Source organism: Olea europaea, chromosome 7, assembly GCF_002742605.1.
Source record: "Olea europaea var. sylvestris chromosome 7, O_europaea_v1, whole genome shotgun sequence".
NCBI lineage: Eukaryota > Viridiplantae > Streptophyta > Magnoliopsida > Lamiales > Oleaceae > Olea > Olea europaea.
The window spans coordinates 11,264,822-11,272,482 of NC_036243.1; the positions used below are offsets into that span (position 1 = coordinate 11,264,822).

Genomic DNA, 7,661 nt, shown 5'->3' on the forward strand with positions numbered 1-7,661 from the left:
TTCATCATATTTTTAAAAATAAATAAATAAAAGTAAGAAAAATATTCTCACCAATTTCAAAGGATGGGAACAAAATATTTTAACATAAATTATCACAAAGGACGAAATGTACTAATTAATAGAAGGGTAAAGATAATTCGACCAAAAAAATCCAAAAAATAATTGTTGTAATAAGCAAAGATTGGGGAGTTTAACTATAATTAAAATATGGTATAACAAATAAAATTGTGGTAACATTATAACCACTTTTTGTTTAGAAAGGAAGACAATTTATTTTGTTAAACAAAGTTCATAATGTTGGATTTTGTTGGCGATACGCCATATGTCCTTTCGTGCCACACTCGAATTTCCTTATCTTTGGAATTAGAAAAATGTCATGTGTATATTCTTTTGTTGACATTATTGTTAACGTTATAAGTATTGTCAATTGCTAATTTAGGAAGGGGGGGCGCAGGAATTGTCAAAAATTTAAACTGTCCAATGATATATTGTCACGTGATAAAGTGTAAAGAATAATGTAATAGACGATGTACACCTAGCATGATTGTTGAAATTATGATCCAGAAAAGTTCTCTTTTTCTTTGTCATGTGGGGTTCTTTTAAAAGCGTGAATAATTATTTCATTCTTGTTCGTGACTTCATTCATTCTCGTTTCCATGATCACATCTACGAATATTTTCATCAATGAAATTGGTGGTTGTATGTGAGAGGACTGCACGGTGTACACCAAACACAACTCTTCTATCAACGAGGTTCGATCAGAAAGGCAGTCAGCCTCCCTTTTCCTAACACAACATACGTGTAGAATTTACTTTGATTTCCATTTGACATGCATAACATTTCAAATACTAGACTCCCATGTCCCCATAGCACCTCAAAGCTCACACTATAAACACCGCACGTGGACAAAAAGGTCTATTTTCAACCGTTATGATTTTCAATCAAAATGAAGAGGCAAAATTATTTTCTAGAAACTGTCCAAGTACAGCGGCTCACAGAAAAATCGTGAACCGCCTACAGAGAAACGCCCCCCTCTGTTTCTTGAGTATTAAAAATCTGAAAGTCAAAAATTCATAACATATACTTTGTTCCCCCGTGTTTCATTCTCTTTCTTCAACCCTATTCACTCTTATATCCGTTGACGTATTAGCTGTCGCATACGGTGGTGCGGATTGTTCATACACCTGAAAATCTTGATGCTGAAGTCATTTCCTATCTTCTTACATTACCATCGTTGTTGCTTAGGTGATGATTAATTTCTCACCGACGCTTCACTTTTATGATTTTTTTTCCTTTACTCACTGAAAATGTTATAATATTTTAATTTTCAAATGTAAAATTCTAATATGTGCATGTATTTGTGTAGATGATTAATTAACTTAATTTTGTATTTGTGTGTTTTATTTGAAGAAACTGCATTTGTGGCTTTTCATGCTTTCTTATTGTGTTTATCTTTACTGGTTGAGATTAATAATACTGCATTGAACTAATTCTACCTTCGATTTTCATTTTTTGTTTTTTCAAGTGACATCCTGCTTTTTCCTTCTTCGAACACTTATAATGTATTGCTGGAGGATTGTTGGAATGTAAATAGGTGACGCTATGCCTGCAAGCTCAAATTTTATCAGTGAAGTACATATCCTGACCTAGTGATTGATCTATTCGTCTGTTTCAAGGAGTCACGATGATTGGGTTTTTAATAACCAGAGGACTTGTGTATGTGCTATCTTCGGTTCTGGCTGATAAAAAAAATATGGTCCTATAATTCAATTACAAGATTCATATATTCTGCATTTGGTGTTGTAGATTGGTTTTCGGTTATGCAATGTTTTAAATCTATGGAAATGAACAAGCCTGACATCGAGCAACTTCGATTTTTGTACCAGTATTGGTATTTACATATTTGCATATGTGCCTTTAAAAGCTTTAATTCCAAGTATAAGTAGTAACCAGTAAGATCTTGAATTTTTCAGGATCTTGGTTGCTGGGTTGACAGCTTGTGAGAGGATTGGCAACATGTTTATTGGGTGGTAAATATTTCGAAGTAGATGAAAGCAAAATACTTCCAGTTTTATTCAAGCTCGATTTGTGCATAAAGTTTTTGTTTTGTTTATTTGCCTATGAAGGGTTTCAATGTACAGTGAAGCTAAGTTGGCTTTCTTTATATACTTGTGGTACCTAAAATAAAGGACCGTGATCTTCTTTATGAATGAGTTCTAAGTTCTAGATAGTTTCCTCCTTATCTTTCATAACTGCATAGTCTTATTTCAGGGAACAAATTATGTTTATGACTCCTTCTTTAGACCATATGTTGCTAATCATGAGACAGAAATAGATCGCAATTTGTTCAAACTACGGACAAGAGTTGGAGATCATTTTTATACTGGCGAAAGGCTGCAAGCTATGGTCAGATTAGAAAATTTGAGATTTTACAATATGTTGCTTCACAATCAACTCCTCCTCCTACTCAGGCATGTACTAGAAATATTTTAGTTTGAAGCGTACTATCATCTTTGAAAGCCTAAAAACAACTAACCAAGAGGAATGGATGAATTGGTTATTTAAATCTTTTTCAAAAATAAGTGCTAATATAAACAATTTGCAAATAAGATAAAGAACAAGCAAGATAACTTGGAAAAATAAAAAGAGAAAAGGATAGAAGATACAAACGATGTGTTATAAAGGTTCGATCCAATCATGATTTACACCCCCCGTTACCAAGCTAACCGTCACGAGCAAGGCCTATTTCACTAAATTTGATTGACTTATGGTGCAATCCATCATTCTACAAAACTTTCGGTGACTTACAACTAAGAAGCACTAATCCTTTTACAATGTTGAGCTTTTCGAGACCTCATCACGACCCACAATTCAATCAAAAGTAAACTTAACAAAAAAGAATTTTCTCTTACAATAGAGATATATTCAAAGTTAAGTACAATGGAAAGAAGTATGCTAATACTTTAATGAATGACAATAAGTAAAGTTCAAATGTTAGGTTTGAAAAACTTTGATAAATGAAATGATTTTCAAAAGTAAACTCAATCAAAAGTTTTCCAAAAGTGAATGAATTGATAGAGATAAATAAAGGGTAAAGAGTAAAAGTTAAAGCTTGAAAGTATCTCAATTTAATGCTTTTAGAAGTGATTAAATTAATGCAAGAAGTGGGGGTATTTATAAAATTCAAAACGTTAAAAAAAATCTGAATTTGCGGATGACTTGTCCGGTCGACCTCCTCTTGTCCGGAAGACCAATATAGCCGTTTGTACAGTAAAAATCAGAAGTCAAAACGATCAAATTTCTGACTGCCTCTCTAGGTGGTTGACTGCTCCAACAGTGTAGTCTTTTTACATTTTGACCTCGTTTATTCCGATTTGAAAGTTTTGAAATACATGGACTTTTGGAGAATATTTTTAACAAAATTTTCGTAATAAAAATGTCTTAAAGTCTATATATCATTTTAAAAGTCATTTTCATGTTTGATCAAAAAGATTGTATTCGAATGATTTTAGTGCACAAAAATTATTTTTAAGCATAGCAAGATTTTGAGCTTAACTATTCTTTGCCAAATATCAACGCATTAGTACCTTTATATTTTGCCTAAGTAATCAAGTCTTTAGTCCGACGTTTGCCTCGTCTTGATCTTTCTTTGATATCATCTCTCATGCTCTTAATCTTGATCTTTCTTTACATTTATCTTTTAAGCTTTTGTCTCGAATGATTTGACTTGAAAACTTAGCTTCCACTTTGATCTTCATTTGAAGTCCGATAATACTTGATTGATTTGAACATTGAACTATCATCACTAAAAAGAATTTGTTAGAAACAAAAATAATCTTGTTTGTTATGATCAAAACATTGAAGATTAAGTCGACCATATGTCAACAATCTTGACTTAGTGTTTAATACGCTGCTAGATACTGCATATTATCTCACCTTAATCCTACCTCCCTCCCTCAATCCTATATGGTAAACCAAACACACCCAAAATGTATTGTGACTTTGCACAATAATTGTTAGTTATCCAAGTTTTTTCTTTGTTTTTGAACCCATTGTGGGAACACCATAGTATGCTTGCTCTTGAAAAGTGTCGATGATCATAAATTGCAGTACACATTTATGTTTTAGCCTCAAGCAGTCACATAGTCTAGTTTCTACTTTCTAGTGTGAATCCTTCAGAGTATAATGTGCCTTACCACTTTGCATAGAAAAGGCTTTTCATTTCTGTGCTCGAGTTCTCTCTTATTAGTTAGATGGGTTTGATGGGAATCTACTTAAACTTGTGCAACGGAAATTAAAACATATTTCGATTCTCGTCAGGATTCATCTTTGTATTTAAATAGAAATTGTGATAAAAGATTATATTTTACAAAATTTGCAAACTCCTTTGCCATATCTTTGTTCCAGCAACTTGAATCTATCTCCCCCAGCTGTTCAATTGTCTAACCTCCAAAGGTGATCCACACAGAGAATAAGATTGCAGGATTATAATTTTCTTCTTGTGTTAGCAAGAATAATCTACAAAATTGTAAACCCTAATCAGTTATTTATATAAGCCCAAACGAGCTTGACCTGACCCGATCCAATATTTAATTAATCTATTTAATTAAATTTGGTCTGTGAATTAATTAATTAATTCAGGCCTATAAATAACCAATTCAATTAATTAATTTATCCAACGATTGTTAAATTAATTAATTGATAAATTGCAATCTTCTAATTCCTTTTTGTGTGCGACCCATTAGGTTCCCGATCACGATACCTAATGACGTGAAATATTATTTTGATCTAATCAAAATTGATAAATTAAAACACCCTTTTAATTTATCACAAATTCACACTCGCCGTCCCAGATTCACATCTAACAATGTGTCAGGACAATACATGTGACGGAAAATGTCATGTAGTATGACAAAACCAAACTCGTTCGTTTACCGTAAAACTATAATCCCTTCGTTAATATGATCCGATCAATTACGAAATATGGAAGTGTGTCAATCCCGATTATCGATCATATCTTTCACTCCACTATTAGATCAATATAAGTCAAAAGCTCCTTTTCAACTTATCAGTATACCTTGGCCAAGGATTTTATTATCGACTTAATTGAATGAAATGCGGATCATAATCTCTTACTATCTAAAAGTAACGAATCCTCTATTGGTCATTCACAACCTTCATACGATTCTTGACATACCCGAACGATGTCATATTAGCGGCCCTTGACAGAGCAACATCCAACTCCGTCAAAACATGATTCTCCTCATATAAGATACTATGACGACCTCAAGTCAAAAGACCAATCTCACTACCGAACGTTAGAAATTAACCACTGAAACTCAAATAGTTATCCATGTAGAATCTCTAAATGAGTCTCCAATGTTTTGTTCTATAACAAAACATCCACATATTCATTCAAATGTCACTACATTTTAGTTTGTGAGATCAGCTACTTACTTCCCAAGTAATAAATGTTACACATGATGGTCTATCCGTAATAACGATATCCGTATCTCGTTATTACTTACGACCATGGACAATTTAAGATTCAATCATATGTAATTTGTATCTCACAATCACAACTCCTTGTGATTAACAAATTACGAAGATTTGAATCTACGGACTCTATTAATTTAATTGTCTGTTAATTAAACGGTAGATCTGCTATTAAATCGCATTAATTATATATTAAAAGAATTTATGTCCAAAGTTGATTGGACCTAGGGCACAACACTTACAAACTCCTTAATACATGTTTATCTCTCTGATGAGATTATACGCCTTAATACATGTTTGGATCATTGATGAAATCCTATTCCTTCGCTTTCGCGATGGCTCTATTGTCATCACAATATAATGGCATGCAATCAACAATATTAGGAACTACTCCAAGTTTATTAATGAATATCTTGATCCACATTACAACTCTTTGTTGCTTCTGAAGCAATCATGTATTAGGTTTCTACCAATGAACCAACTGTTGTTTCATGTTTGGAACATTTCCAACAAACCGTTTAAGAGTAAACAAATTTCTCCATATAAAATCTTCTCATGATTTTATCTATCTAGATTGAGATGAGTTACAATCTTCTAGATCTATCTCTATAGATCAAGTTGCTTCTTCATATCGTTCATGAATAAATCATTTAACAACCATTATTTCAATGATTGAAATATAGTGGTTCCTATAATATTAGAAATGCGACAATGCTCTCACTATCTTCTTGTAAACACACAATTCGTCTTCATATTTGATAAAATCAAACATTTTGATTTTTCCATCAAATCGAAAATTTCAGCTCCAAGAGATTTGTTTTAATCCCTAATCACGGTATGCAACTATTGCAACCAAGATTCGAATGGACCTTAGCATAGCTACAGGCGATAGGTTTCATCAAAGTCAACACATTGTCTTTGTTTGTTACCTTTTGCTACTAACCTTACTTTGTATGTATGAATACTCACATCCATGTCAACCTTTTATTGTAAATCATTTACAACCTATGGGTTCTATCCCATTAAGAGAGTTGACCAAGGTCCAAACCTCGTTCAAATACGTCGAGTTCATTTCGGGTTTCATGGCCTCTTGTTATCTCTTTTAAGTCAATATATGACTTTGTTTTTGTGTAATTAGTAGGTTCATCATCCTAGATTAGCAATGTCTAATTAGTAATCATGGATTCGCACCTTCTTGCAGTTCGAATGATCCTACTAGATTCACATAGAGCTGACATGTCCTCAGAAGTCTCTACTTCCTAATCAAGAGTATGTCACATATCAGATATGGGATCAAGCTCGGATTCATCTACTTGATTAACTATATTTGTGGACTCTTGAACTCTTTCAAATTCAATTTTGCTCACACTGTCTTTTCCTAGAGTAAACATTTTCTCTAAGAGGACGATATGTCGAGAGACGAAAACTTTCTTCTCAATGGGTTAATAGAACTGATATCCAAATATCTGTTTTGAATATTTCACAAATATGTATTTATCGAATTTAGTATCAAACTTATCCGATTCAATGTGCTTCAAATAAGTGTCACAGTCCCAAACTTTCATATGTGATCAATTGGGACTATTGTCTTTTCATAACTCGTATGGAATTGTGTTAGCCAACTTAGATATGACACGATTTAGTGTGTAACACACTGCAATCAGTGCATGACCCCAAAAACAATTTTGGGAGATTTGCATGGCTTGTTTTTAATTGCACTATATCTAATAGTTAACGATTCATCTTTTCCAAAACTTCATTGCTGCAGTGTATATAGAGGAGTTCACTGCAAGAGAATCACATTCTCTTTTAGATAATCTGAATTTTATCTTTAAGATGTTATCACTTTGATCGTATCTTAATGTGAGGGTATCTTCATCTATTTGTTTTTCTACTTTTAGCTTGAATCATTTGAACCTTCTAAGAACTTCATGCTTGAATTTCATCAAGTATACATGATAATTGATGACATGAGAGAAACCTCATCTGACATTAATTGACATTGATTCATAAACATCACTATATATCATGCCAATATTTATGCAGACTTATTCCTTTTCAAGAAAAATGAGATTTAGTGATTGTGCTAAATATGCATGTTTTGCCTTTGTCAAACGATTCAAAATCAATTGACTCTACGTATACGTCTCTATGTAATTTTGAAA

At 32.7% G+C, this 7,661-nt stretch overlaps 1 pseudogene; it reads left to right on the forward strand.

Annotated features, from left to right (window-relative positions):
* The first annotated feature begins 1,684 nt into the window (after nt 1-1,684).
* On the forward strand, nt 1,685-7,347 carry LOC111397893 (annotated as a pseudogene).
* The last annotated feature ends 314 nt before the right edge of the window (nt 7,348-7,661 follow it).